Source organism: Triticum aestivum, chromosome 3D (genome assembly GCF_018294505.1).
Source record: "Triticum aestivum cultivar Chinese Spring chromosome 3D, IWGSC CS RefSeq v2.1, whole genome shotgun sequence".
Lineage (NCBI taxonomy): Eukaryota > Viridiplantae > Streptophyta > Magnoliopsida > Poales > Poaceae > Triticum > Triticum aestivum.
The window spans coordinates 39,301,282-39,316,461 of NC_057802.1; positions in this window are offsets into that span (position 1 = coordinate 39,301,282).

Below are 15,180 nucleotides of genomic sequence, written 5' to 3' on the forward strand. Positions count from 1 at the left end.
GATTGGTTTATGAAGGTTCCTTCTCTTCTTTGCTTGAATTCGAACCCGAGAAAGAACTTCAACTCTCCCATCGAAGACATCTTGAACTTTGAGGTCATGAGAGCGGCAAATTCCTCATTGAAAGTTTTGTTAGGGGAACCAGAGATAATATCATCAACATATAGTTGGCACACAAACAACTCCCCTTTGACCTTCTTAGTAAAAAGAGTGGGGTCGATTTGCCCAACCTCAAATCCACGATCTTGCAACAACTCGATAAGTTCGTCATATCACACACGTGGGGCTTGTTTAAGGCCATAGAGTGCCTTATCGAGTTGATACACATGATCGGGGAAGTAGGGATCCTCGAACCCGGGGGGTTGCTTGACATACACCAACTCATTAATAGGACCATTAAGAAAAGCACTCTTCACATCCATTTGTTGCAACTTAAAGTTATGATGAGAAGCATAAGCAATCAACAAACGGATGGATTCAAGGCGAGCAACGGGAGCAAAGGTTTCACCGTAGTCGATACCCTCGACTTGGGAGTAGCCTTGTGCTACCAATCTTGCCTTGTTGCGAACGATGGTCCCATGAGCATCTTGCTTGTTCTTGAATATCCACTTGGTTCCAATGACATCGTGGCTCCCCGTTGGCCTTGGCACCAATCTCCACACCTTGTTGTACTCGAAGTTGTTGAGTTCTTCATGCATGGCATTGAGCCAATCCGGATCTTCGAGCACCTCATGGACCTTTTGGGGTTCAACACAAGAAACAAACGCGTGATGTTCACAATAGTTTGCCAATTGTCTACGAGTGCTTACCCCCTTTTGAATGCTTCCAAGCACATTCTTCATGAGATGACCCTTGGTGGAGAGCTTGGATGCAATCTTGGCGACACGGCGCTCCAATTTCTCCTCGGGGGTGAGTCGAGGAGCGGTCACTTGATCATCTTGAGCGCCGTCTTGAGCTTGTTCTTAATCTTGAGGATGCTCTTGATCTTGAACTTGCTCGGAGGAGAGAACTTGACCTTGGGCATCACTTGGTTATTCAACACCGTCTTGAGATTGATCTTGCCCTTGGTCTTGTTCATGAGGTTGAGGGCCTTCGCTTTGTTCTTCGGAAGCGTGTGGGCCTTGGGTTGGTGATGGCTCCACTTGAGTGGAGCATTGTCCTTCTCCTTCGGCCACAAGGGGTTCCTCAATGGGTAGGATGAAACCAACTCCCATTCTTCTTATGGCTTGAGGAGGAATTTCATCACATACATCACAAGTGCCACTTTGCTCCACTTGGGAGCCGTTATTCTCATCAAACTCCACGTTTCACGTCTCCTCAATAAGTCCTGTGGACTTATTGAGGACACGGTAAGCATGAGAGTTTGTAGCATAACCAACAAATATGCCCTCATAAGCTCAAGCCTCAAATTTAGACAACCGAACACCTTTCTTGAGAATGAAACACTTACACCCGAACACCCGAAAGTACTTGAGGTTGGGCTTGTTACTGGTGAGTATCTCATATGGGGTCTTGTTCAAGCCTTTGCGGAGATAGAGCCGATTTGATGCATGACACGCGGTGTTGATGGCTTCGGCCCAAAAGTTGTATGGAGACTTGAACTCTGCCATCATGGTCCTTGCCGCATACATCAACGTCCGGTTCTTCCTCTCCGCTACAGCATTTTGTTGTGGGGTGTATGGTGCTGAGTATTGATGCGTGATTCCCTCATCACTACGAAACTCATCCAAGGTGTAGTTCTTGAACTCGGTGCCGTTGTCACTTCTTATTGTCAAGATCTTTGCATTGTGTTGACGTTGGGCTTCATTTGCAAAGTCAATGACGGTTTCTTGGGTCTCACTCTTCCTCTTGAAGAAATATACCCAAGTGTATCTTGAATAGTCATCCACAATCACCAAGAAATACTTTATACCCCAAGGCTATCAAAGGATGGAGGCCCAAAGAGATCCAAGTGAAGGAGCTCCAAAGGCCTCTTCGAGTAAATGATAGTCATGGGAGGGTGAGCCTTTTCATGTAGCTTTCCTTCAATACAAGCACTGCAAGCATGATCTTTAGCAAAACTAACATTTGTTAGTCCACGGACATGGTCCCCCTTGAGAAGACTTTGCAAAGATCTCATATTGACATGGGCTAAACGGCGATGGCAAAGCCATCCCACGTCAACTTTAGCCATTAGGCATGTCGCGGTCTTAGTGGGTCGCTCCGAAAAGTTAATCACATAGAGACCGTTCTCGACATGCCCAACAAAGGCTACTTTAAGAGTCTTGCTCCACAAGAGGGCCACGGTATCAACATCGAAGAAAGTGGCAAAGCCCATGAGTGCAAGTTGTCGAACGGAAAGTAAATTGTATGCAAGGGACTCAACAAGCATGACCTTCTCGATCGTAAGATCATGAGAAATGACAACCTTGCCAAGTCCCAATACCTTAGAGGACGAGGCATCACCCCACTCGACATTGGTGGGCATAGATGGAATCTTGTGAACGTCCACCACCAAGTCCTTGCTTCCGGTCATATGATTAGTGGCTCCACTATCGAGCAACCATGATCCCCCACCGGAAGCAAACACCTACAAGAAATCAATGCTTGGTTTTATGTACCCATTTTGTAATGGGTCCTTTGATGTTAGTAACAAGGGTCTTAGGAACCCAAGTAGACCATTCAATGTACTCATGAGAAGAACCAACAAATTTGGCATAAACATGTCCATCACTACACTAGTACAAAACAGGGCTTTCGTCACAGGGCAATATTCACATTAGTCCCGGTTCAGTCACGAACCGGGACTAATGTGAGCATTGGTCCCGGTTCGTGCGGCTAAGGCATTAGTCCCGGTTCACCTGGGCCCTTTAGTCCCGGTTGGTGCCACGAACCGGGACTAAAGGGTGCAATGCCCATTAGTACCGGTTGGTGGCACCAACCGGTACTAATGGGCTTTGAGGCATTAGTACCGGTTCATGGCACGAACCGGTACTAAAGGGCCCATCAAACTCTACCCCCCCCTGGACCGCCTTTTCAGTTTTAGAAAAAACAAAAGAAAATGATGGAAATGTCAAAAAAATAAAATAAAATAAGTTTCCCATGTGATATGTGGTCTAGTTGTTGGGAAAATTAACAAATATGAATTTCGACTTTATTTGCAAAATCTCTCTGGAATTTCTTAAAATGGGCATAACTTTTGCATACGAACTCGGATGAAAAAGTTTTTTATATGAAAAATCATCTACTCGAAAAGTTACATCCGAATTTAACCGGGGGAACCCCGTTAAACATTTTCAAAATCCTCAAAAACCTAACAGAAAAAAAGGTACGGGGCTTTTAAGATCTGGAGAGGCAAAAAATTCAAAAAAATTCAAATTGTGGTCAAACAATGGTCAAACTAATTATTCTAGAATATTAGTGTTACTAAATAATTATTTCAGTTTTTTGAATTTTGGTCAAATCTGGTCAAACAGTGGTCAAACAATGGTCAAACTAATTATTCCAGAAATATTAGTGTTACTAAATAATTATTGTTTTTTAAAACAATAGTTTCAAACTCAAACAGTGAAATGTGTCACTTCATGCTCAAGCTAAATTCCTGAGGGTTAATAGAATTGACATCTTACTATTGTTAGGAAAACAACAAGTGCAGACTTGGAAACGAGGGAGAATAGAACCCGGAAGTTAAGCGTGCTCAGGCTGGAGTAGTGAGAGGATGGGTGACCGTCCGGGAAGTTAGATGATTTGGAATGATGAGGTGATTAGAGATTAGAGGATAAATTGAGCAGTGATGAGGGGTGGTGATTAGAGATTAGAGGTTAAAATAATTCAGAAATTTGAAAATAAAAAAAATTCAAAAAAAATATCATAAAATTTCCTTTAGTCCCGGTTGGTAACACCAACCGGGACTAAAGGTGGAGCTCCAGGCTGCGTCCACGTGGATGGCCTTTAGTCCCGGTTCGTGTAAGAACCGGGACTAAAGGGGGGAGGCATTAGTAACGACCCTTTAGTCCCGGGACTAAAGGCCCTTACCAACCGGGACAAAAGCCCCCTTTTCTACTAGTGCTAGCACGGCATAACACATAAGAAGGGTTAAAGTCGTCCGCTTTGTTAGGAGGGGTAGCATTGGCCTTCTTAGTATCACTACCCTTCACATTGTTCTTCTTCTTATCCTTAGAAGCACCCTCTCCCTGCTTCACAAAAGTTTGCTTGAGAGGGGGAGGTCGTTTGGCCTTGTCATCCTTCTTCTTGTTCTTGGACTAGGGTGTGAACCCAATTCCTTCCTTGGCCACAACTTCCTTTTGATTGCTCAAAAGGTCATTGAGGTTCTTCTCTCCTTGTATGCACGACATAAGGCCTTTCTCAAGTTAGTTCTTCAACTTTTCATTCTCCTCAACAAGATGCACATGCTCACAACAAGGGTTAGTAGCATTTGCATTATCAATTAAAACCATGTGAGGGAAGGTGGCTTTCTCCTTGGTTAGCTTCACTTGGAGTTGATCATGAGACTCCTTGAGATTAGCATGAGCACCTTTCAAGGCCTTGTGAGCCTTGTCAAGTATATCAAACTCCTCCTTGAGTCTAGCAAGATCAACCCCAAGCTTGGCCTTCTCGGAGTTTAGCACACGAGATACAACAAGAGCATGATCAAGATCTTTCTTTAATTTGGCGTGGTCATCGTTGTATGACTCTTCAAGAGCCAAACGAATACCTCGCTCTTCCTCAAGAGCATTGGAAAGATCCGAAATCTCATCGGCATAGTCACGACTATGCCCCTCCATCTTAGAGATGGTATCTTCGTGAGCCTCGATCATGTCATTGGCTTCACCAAGTTGTTCCAAGAGAGCAACGAAGTGCTTCTTGGATTTACCCTTGAGCTTACTCATAAAAGACTCAAATTCATTCTCCTCCACATTGGACCCCTCATGTTCATAATGCAATCCGTCAAGGAAGGATTATTAATGATGGTAGTTTTGATGTTGGGGGTTACCTTGTTGGTGGCTTTAGCCATGAGTCACTTGACGGTGATGTTCTCATTGGGTGAGTCGAAGAGAGACACCTATGGAGTTGTCGCAATGGCAATGGAGGCCATGGCAACCGACTCACCGTCATCATCATCATCATCCTCATTGTACTCTTCTTGTGCCACCAACCCCTTGGGAGGAGTCTTCTTGGTGAAGTTGCTCTTGTTGGGGAAAGACTTGGCCTTGTCCTTTCGGATGAGCTTGCCACCATTGTCTTCCCTCTTCTCATAAGGACATTCCGCAACAAAGTGGCTCACGTTGCCACAATTATAGCAAGTCCTCACTCATTGCTTGACCTTCGCGCCACTTGAGTTGTTCTTGTTGAAGTTGGACCTTGTGTTCTTCTTGCTCCAAAATTGCCTTGAAGCAAGTGCCATGTGTTCATGATAAGCATACTTTGTATCTTCGGGGTTGCTCTCCTCTTCTTCCTCTTCTTCCTCTTCTTCCACACTAACCTTGGCCTTCAAGGCAAGGTTGGGCTTCTTTGCTCTTTGAGAGCGTAACACCGCAATATCGGTGGTCTTGTCCAAGATGCTCATAGCCACAAACTCATCCAACACTTCACTTGAGGACAAGGTGTGGAAGTCCGGCCTTTGACGAATGACGGAGGACATGGCCTTGTGGTAAGGCATCATGGCCTTGAGGAATTTGCGCTTGATCCAATTGTCATCCGTATCCTTGCTCCCATGATCTCAGAGTGAGACCGCGAGAGTAGTCAATCTCCGATAGAGCTCACGAGGTTCTTCATCCTCTTTCATTGCAAACTCATCGGCTTCATCTTGCACCACTTCATAGTTGGAGCGTTGAATGCTTGCGCTTCCCCTATAGAGCGAGACAACATGGTGCCATGCATCCTTGGCCATGGTGAAGGGCCGGAGATGAGCAAGATCTTCGGGTGGAATTGCATCTTGGATGATGAAGAGAGCGTTCTCATTGAATTGATTATCCGTGACATCTCTAGGAGTGAAGTTGCTTCGGTCATGCGAATAAAAACCTTCTTCAATGATTCTCCAAAGTTTAGTATTAACATGGTTTAAATGACGCTTAAAGCGATAAACCCAAGAATCCAAGTCCTCATTTTTCACAATCTTCGGGGGAGGACCGGCATGATTTAAATGAGTGGAGGGAATCGGTCCACCATAAACAAGTGGAGGTTCCACATGGGCAAAGATGCTGGTGCCATTTTTACCACTAGAAGAAGGAGCCTTTTCACTAGTAGCTTCCCCCTTGTCGGAGTTAGCATCCGTCACCTTGTTGGTGGGATCACCCACTTTCAACGGTGCAGTGGATAATTTAAGCCCTTCTATCAATTTATTAAACATGCTTTCAACCTCGGTCGTCATGGAGGTTTTCAATGTGTCCAAAGCCACATTGAATTCCTCGCGAGAGACCGCGGTTCCCCCATCGGCTGTAGACGAGACCGGATTCACACCGGAGTGCTCCTACACACCATCTACAGTGTCAACCATACTCTTCGGACGGCAAAGTCCTTAATAAAGAGACGAGGCTCTGATACCAATTGAAAGGATCGATATAGTTGACTAGAGGGGGGTGAATAGGCAACTAACAATTTTTAGCTTTTCTTTACCAATTTAAACTTTGCATCAAAGTAGGTTGTCTAGATATGCAACTCGGTGGGCAACCTATATGATGCAACAACAACAAGCACACAAGCAAGCAAGGGATATAACACAAATAAGCTTGCACACGTAAAGGTACGAGATAACCAAGAGTGGAGCCGGTGAAGACGAGGATGTGTTACCGAAGTTCCTTCCTTTTGAGGGGAAGTACGTCTCCGTTGGAGCGGTGTGGAGGCACAATGCTCCCCAAGAAGCCACTATGGCCACCGTATTCTCCTCACGCCCTCACACAATGCGAGATGCCGTGATTCCACTATTGGTGCCCTTGGAGGCGGCGACCGGACCTTTACAAACAAGGTTGGGGCAATCTCCACAACTTAATTGGAGGCTCCCAACGACACCACGAAACTTCACCACAATGGAATATGGCTCTGCGGTGACCTCAACCGTCTAGGGTGCTCGAACACCCAAGAGTAACAAGATCCGCAAGGGATTAGTGGGGGGCATCAAATTTCTCTTGGTGGAAGTGTAGATCGGGGCCTTCTCAACCAATCCCTAGAAAATCAACAAGTTTGATTGGCTAGGAAGAGAGATCGGGCGAAAATGGAGCTTGGAGCAACAATGGAGCTTGGGGATGGAAGAGGTAGTCAACTCGGGGAAGAAGACATCCCTTATATAGTGGAAGAACAAATCCAACCGTTATCCACCAACCCAGCCAGCGTAGCACGGTACTACCACGCCAGGGCTGTCGTACTACCGCAAGGTTATGCGGTACTACCGCAGGGCCACGCGGTACTACCGCCCGTGTGGCTGAAACCAGAACAACGAAGAAGCAAGAAAGCTGAGGGCGGTAGAACCGCTGGCGCGGTACTACCGCTCCCCCTTGCGGTACTACCGCAAGTCAAGGATGGACTGGATATTGGAAGGGCACGGACATATAAAAATACATCCGTGGCAACTTCCGCTGAGTTGGGATCTATGCAAAAATCTGACACGATAGTACTGTACGTCAGGAGCGGTACTACGGCGCGGCTGCTGAGCCAGGCCAGAACGCATGATACTACCGCGCACAGGGCGCGGTACTACCGCGTAGGGCACGGATGTAAAAAATTACATCCGCCCCTACTACTGCTGCCGCAGCATCACTTGGCCTGGGGACCACGGTACTACAGCTCCATAGGAGCGGTACTACCGTGGGCTCTTGCGGTACTACCGCACCAGGGTCTGGTACTACCGCAAGGGCTTGCGGTACTACCGCTCCTAGGAGCAGTACTACCGCATGCCCAAGCTCAGCAAACAAGACAATTTGCATAGATGAGAAAAGACGGAGGATGCTTCAAAGTGCCAAAGGAAAGGAGGTGCAAATGGAGTAGACGTGTACGTGATGATTCCACCCAAACCTTTCCAAAGCGGATCCCCTCTTAATAGTGCGGCTTTCCTACGACTAAAATCCACCGAAAAGAAACGTAGAGAAACGCCGTCTTCAATAGTCTTCGAGGGGCACCAACTCGTCTTGTGCATAGTGATGAGATGTCTGAAATACTCAACGCACACGATTAGTCCGTAAAAAGCATTGTCATCAATCACCAAAACAACTAAGGGATAAATATGCCCTTACACTATTTAATTACCTTGGGCCGTCGCCGATGCAGCTTCGATTTCCATTCACCGATGACATCATTGATGAACCGTTTTAAAACTCTGCCGGGCAAAGAACATGAATAAAAGAATTATTAATTACTTGATATCAGGAAATGAACGAAAGAGGCCAATATTGTGCGATAATGATTGAAATTACCTGTCGAGCATCAACAACACGCTGGTGTATTCTCGAGGGTCTTTTGAAGGAAATATGCCCTAGAGGCAATATTAAAGTTATTATTTATTTCCTCATATCATGATAAATGTTTATTATTCATGCTAGAATTGTATTAACCGGAAACATAATACATGTGTGAATACATAGACAAACATAGTGTCACTAGTATACCTCTACTTGACTAGCTCGTTAATCGAAGATGGTTAAGTTTCCTAGCCATGGACATGAGTTGTCATTTGATTAACGGGATCACATTATTAGGAGAATAATGTGATTGACTTGACCCATTCCGTTAGCTTAGCACTTGATCGTTTAGTATGTTGCTATTGCTTTCTTCATGACTTATACATGTTCCTATGACTATGAGATTATGCAACTCCCGTTTACCGGAGGAACACTTTGTGTGCTACCAAACGTCACAACGTAACTGGGTGATTATAAAGGTGCTCTACAGGTGGCTCCCAAGGTACTTGTTGGGTTGGCGTATTTTGAGATTAGGATTTGTCACTCCGATTGTCGGAGAGGTATCTCTGGGCCCTCTCGGTAATGCACATCACTATAAGCCTTGCAAGCATTGTGACTAACGAGTTAGTTGCGAGATGATGTATTACGGAACGAGTAAACAGACTTGCCGGTAACGAGATTGAACTAGGTATTGAGATACCGACGATCGAATCTCGGGAAAGTAACATACCGGTGACAAAGGGAACAACGTATGTTGTTATGCGGTTTGACCGATAAAGATCTTCGTAGAATATGTAAGAGCCAATATGAGCATCCAGGTTCCGCTATTGGTTATTAACCGGAGACGTGTCTCGATCATGTCTACATAGTTCTCGAACCCGTAGGGTCCGCACGCTTAAAGTTAGATGACGATCGGTATTATGAGTTTTGTGTTTTGATGTACCGAAGGTAGTTCGGAGTCCCGGATATGATCACGGACATGACGAGGAGTCTCGAAATGGTCGAGATATAAAGATCAATATATTGGATGACTATGTTCGGACACCGGAATGGTTTCGGGGAGTATCGAATATATACCGTAGTACTGGGGGATTACTGGAACCCCCCGGGGAGACTAATGGGCCTATGGGCCCTAGTGGAGAAGAGGAGGGGCGGCCAAGGGTAGCCGCGCGCCCCCTTCCTCCCCAGTCCGAATTGGACAAGGAGGGGGGCGGCGCCCCCTTTCCTTTCCCCCTCTCTCTCCTTCCCTCTCCTCTCCTACTCCCACTTGGAAGGGGGGAGTCCTACTCCCGGTGGGAGTAGGACTCCTCATGGGGCGCGCCTAGGGAGGCCGGCCCCCTCCCCCTCCTCCACTCCTTTATGAACGGGGAGGGGGGCACCCCTTGGAGACACATCAATTGATCTCTTGATCTCTTAGCCGTGTGCGGTGCCCCCCTCCACCATATTCCACCTCGATCATATCGTAGCGGTGCTTAGGCGAAGCCCTGCGTCGGTAGCATCATCATCACCGTCACCACGCCGTCGTGCTGACGGAACTCTCCCTCATAGCTCGGCTGGCAGAGTTCGAGGGACGTCATCGAGCTGAACGTGTGCTGAACTCGGAGGTGCCGTACGTTCGGTACTCGGATCGGTCGGATCTTGAAGACGTACGACTACATCAACCGCGTTGTGCTAACGCTTCCGCTTTCGGTCTACAAGGGTACGTGAACACACTCTCCCCTCTCGTTGCTATGCATCACCATGATCTTGTGAGTGCGTAGGAAATTTTTTGAAATTACTACGTTCCCCAACAGTGGCATCCGAGCCTGGTTTTATGCGTACATGTTATATGCACGAGTAGAACACAAGTGAGTTGTGGGCGATACAAGTCATACTGCTTACCAGCATGTCATACTTTGGTTCGGCGGTATTGTTGGATGAAGCGGCCCAGACCAACATTACGCGTACGCTTACACGAGACTGGTTCTACCGACGTGCTTTGCACACAGGTGGCTGGCGGGTGTCAGTTTCTCCAACTTTAGTTGAACCGAGTGTGGCTACGCCCGGTCCTTGAGAAGGTTAAAACAGCACTAACTTGATGAACTATCATTGTGGTTTCTATGCATAGGTAAGAACGGTTCTTGCTCAGCCCGTAGAAACCATGTAAAACTTGCAACAACAAAGTAGAGGACGTCTAACTTGTTTTTGCAGGGCATGTTGTGATGTGATATGGTCAAGACATGATGCTATATTTTATTGTATGAGATGATCATGTTTTGTAACCGAGTTATCGGCAACTGGCAGGAGCCATATGGTTGTCGCTTTATTGTATGCAATGCAATCGCCCTGTAATGCTTTACTTTATCACTAAGCGGTAGCGATAGTCGTTGTCGGAGTAAATGGCCACGGGTAGCCTAACCGACTGCCCCTGGTTCTTCTGAAAAAATTATCAGGCCTTCGGGCCTCCAAGCACTCCAAGCATTGGGCCGCCTTCCCTGGCCGGCTACCTCTGAAGCCGACTCCCGGAAGGCGACCCAGCCTCAGCAACCCCTCCCCAGGACGACTACGGGGTGGCCGACTCCAAGAAGCCGGCCAAGAAGGACGCCGACTCCAAGAAGCCGGCCGAGACCACAACCACCAAAGCTGCTCCCACATAACGGCGACAAGACGGGGTGTGGCCACAGTGCGGCCCACTACCCCCGAAGCCCGAGGCGGGCATGGCTACAGGAGGCCGTACGGGACGGCCGTCTCCTGTGCGGCTCGGCACTGTAGCCATGCTAGCCTCAACGTCATCCACGACAGACTCCCGTACGGCCCATGGGCGGCGGGCCCCTTCAGCCAGAGAGAGGCGTGAAGGCGGCCCGGCCTTTCCTAGTCGGCCAAGGGCGTAGCCGGCCCCCAGAAGCCGGCTACTCCCTTCCTCGAAGCAGGAGCCCCATTAAGGAGACAAGACGAAGTAAGGCTACAGTGAGAGCCCCCGAGGCGGCCCACTGTAGCCACGCTTACCTCGACAAAGCCCTCGTCATCAGAGGCGAGGCTACAGTAAGCAGCCGCCGACAAGACCCTAGGCGGTGGGGCCGGCCTGTCGACCGAGAGGCCGGCAGCCGGCGGGACCCACCAGTCGGCGGGCCCCAACGGCCGGCGGAGAAGCCGGCGAGCGTAGACATTGACGGCTGGGACCAGTGCCCAGCCGGATTACCATTGTACCCCCGGGGGGTAGGCCTATATAAACCCCCCGGAGCACCCATGCAAAGGGTTGGCTTCTAAGCATAGCACACATACACACCATAGATAGAGAGAAGCAAGAGCAAGCCTTGTTCTTCTTCTCCCTTGAACCCAACAGCTCTAGGAGCAATTGTAGCTACCCATTCTCGATCTAGTGATCATGCGGAGACCCCGCAGAGCAGGACTAGGGGTGTTATCTCCTCGGAGAGCCCCGAACCTGGGTAAGATCCGCCGGCGTGCATGTCTTCGCTTCATCCCGTTTCCAGGCACCGGCGACGTCTTATTGGCTCCCACAATGATAAGCCATCCATTGGCATATGTCGCCCCAACCACCCGACATTTGGCGCCCACCGTGGGGCCAGGTGCACCATCGTCCGGAGACCTGTTCTGGACGGGAACCCTCTTCCTCCCCCGCGAGCGCAGCCAGCCTGCTGCGCCCGATGGCGTTTGCCTCGACGCGCTGCAAGGCGTCGATGACGCCTGCGCAGCGAGCTGCCTCGCCGATCTGCTCGGCGAGACACGCATCTCCGACGAGCCTGCGTCCGACGCAGGCACCGACTACCCCGAGAACCGCCTCGTCAGCCTCCTCGACCAGCGTCACGTCTCCAGCGAGCCTGCTGCAGACATGGAGTCGGTCGGCTCCACCGACCCGATGCTCATTGACTCCGACACAGCATCGCTTGACGCCTACCCCTCCGACGTGGTGGTCTTCGACGACCCCCTCCCTCGAGCTGACAGCGGCAGCAGCGCTGTCACCGAAGTGCTGGTCATCAGCCACGTCGCCAACTCAGGCGAGAATGCCCACGACGCCCTGCAAACGGCAATGCACGACCTCTCCGTCCCCATCCCGGCCGACACCGACGCCGAGACCCTGGAGGCACGCCGCCTTGCCCTCATCGCGGAGCGCTAGAAGATAGCCTCCATGAGACGCCTCACCGAGGCCCACCAGCGCGAAGTCGACCGCGCCGCCTTCGGCACGCCGCCGCCTAGCGGCCCGAGCCGAGCCGGCTTCGTCCAGAAGCACGGCGCGGCCGTCGCCAGCATGCTGGGGGCAGATCGCCCCGTCTACGCCACCCCGCTCGAGAATCTGCGCGCTGCCCAGGCGGCTGCGGAAGAGCTCAATGGGCTGGGAGCCGATGAGCTCCCCTACATGGCAAGACGGATCCAGCAGCTGATCGACGCGGCTGCAGAACGGCACGAAGCCGGCGCTCATGCTGATAGTCATCCCCCGCGCCGGGAGCACGCCGCGACGTCCCGCTCGCCGATTGCGAGCGGCGCGCGCCAGAAGAAAGACAAGGAGCCGGCTGCCAGCCGCAGCCGGACTCGCATTACCATCGAGCGCGACGCGGAAGGCCGCCCTCGAGCGGTTGAACACCAAGGAAATCTGCCTCCTCCCCCGCCTTAAAAAGAAAGACGCCTCACTCCGCCGCCTATCACGCACCCAACTCTTGGCGACCGACTCGGCCGCCGAGAAGGAGTCGGCGAGAACGACGCCCGCCACAGGATCGACCGCCTTGCTCGATCCTTGGCGTTAGAAGAAGAAGACGATGTCGGCCCGCCATGCTTTGGCCCCCGCATCCGCGACGAGCCCTTCCCCAAAGGGTTCTCGCTCCCTAGAGACACGCCCAAGTACAACGGCTCGGTGCAGCCGGAAGATTGGCTCATCGACTACTCCACGGCCGTCAGCATAGCCAACGGCAACCGGCGCGTCGCCGTGAAGTACGTCCCCCTCATGCTGCAAGGCACTGCGCGCACATGGCTCAACAGCCTCAAGCCCTACAGCATCAGCAGTTGGCTGGACTTCACGGAAGTCTTCGTCTGCAACTTCACCAGCACCTACAAGCGGCCTCCCAAGCCTCGCCAGCTCTCCCTCTGCATCCAAGGGCCCAACGAGTCGACCCGCGACTACCTCACGCGATGGGTCGAGCTCCGCAACTCCTGCGAGGGGGTGCACGAGGTCCAGGCCATCGAGTACTTCACCGCCGGGTGCCGAGAGGGCACCCTCCTCAAGCACCGACTCCTCTGCGATGAGCCGGCTACCCTCGACGAGTTACTGATCATCGCCGACAAGTATGCCACGGCCGACTCCTCGATGAAAACGGAGCTCCGAGTAGACACCTCTGGGAAGGTGATTGCTCCGGCTCCCAAGACGCCGGCTGGCGACCCCAACCGGCGCCCCTACCAGAATGATCACAAGCGCAAGGCCCCCATGCCGACTTCCACCAGTCGGCAGGTGGCCACAGTTGAAGACGAGCAGCCCGAAGAACGTCCCGCTCCCAAGAAGAAGGGTGGAAGGCCGGCCTGGCAGCCGTCTTTCTCCTACGAACAAGCTCTCGACGCCCCCTGCAAGTTCCACAGCGGCGCGAAGCCGTCCAACCACACAACCCGGAAATGCCACTGGCTCACCCGCATCACCAAGGGCGAGGGAATGTTGCCGCCTCCGCCTCCCGGCCCGCCGCCTCCAGCCCCCCAGCAGTCGGCGCCATCCAAGACGAATTCCCCAAAGAGCACGCTGCCTACGTCGTCTTCACTAGTCAAGCCGACGACAAGCGCAGCCGACGCCGACAGCACCAAGAAGTGAATGCAGTCGCCACTAGCACTCCCGAGTTCATGCACTGGTCAGAAAAGCCAATCAGCTGGAGCCAGGCCGACCACCCAGAGGTGATGCCTTCGCCTGGCTCCTATGCAATGGTCTTGGACGTCACCCTCGCGACGGAGAGGCGAGCTGCCAGATTTTCCCGCGTCCTGATAGACGGCGGAAGCAGTATCAACATACTGTACTGCGATACCATGGCGAAGCTGAACATCAAAGCGAAGCAGCTCATGCCGAGCCGCACCGTCTTCCATGGTATCGTCCCCGGCCTGTCTTGCTCCCCAATCGGCAAGATCAAAATGGATGTTCTCTTCGGAGACAAAGACCATTTCCGCCGAGAAGCAATATGGTTCGAGGTAGTGGATTTGGAGAGCCCCTATCATGCACTGCTTGGCCGACCTGCTCTGGCCAAGTTCATGGCTGTGCCCCACTACGCCTACCTGAAGATGAAGATGCCGAGCTCGAAGGGGATCATCACGGTAGCCGGCGACTACAAGAAGTCCATCGAGTGCGCCATGGCCAGTAGCCGGCTGGCCGAGTCCCTCGTGGTGGCAGAAGAGAAGAAGATGTTGGAACGGGTCGTGGCCATGGCCGGCAAGCAGCCGGCCTTGTCCCCCAACCCCAAGGATTGTGATGCGCAGGGCTCCTTCCAGCCTGCCAAAGAGACGAAGAAGATACCTCTGGACCCAGAGAACCCGGAGAGGTTCGCTGTCATTGGGGCGAACTTGGACAGTAAATAGGAAGGCGAGCTCGTCGACTTCCTCCGTGAGAATCGAGACATCTTTGCATGGTCCCCAAAGGACATGCCGGGTGTCCCGAAGGATTTCGCCGAGCACAAATTACATGTCCGAGATGATGCGAAGCCGGTCAAGCAGCCCCTCCGCCAACTGTCAGAAGAGAAGCGAAGAATTGTGGGAGAAGAGATAGCCCGGCTCCTTGCCGCCGGCTTTATCATGGAAGTGTTCTTTCCAGAGTGGCTTGCCAACCCAGTTCTGGTTCTGTAGAAGAATAACAAGT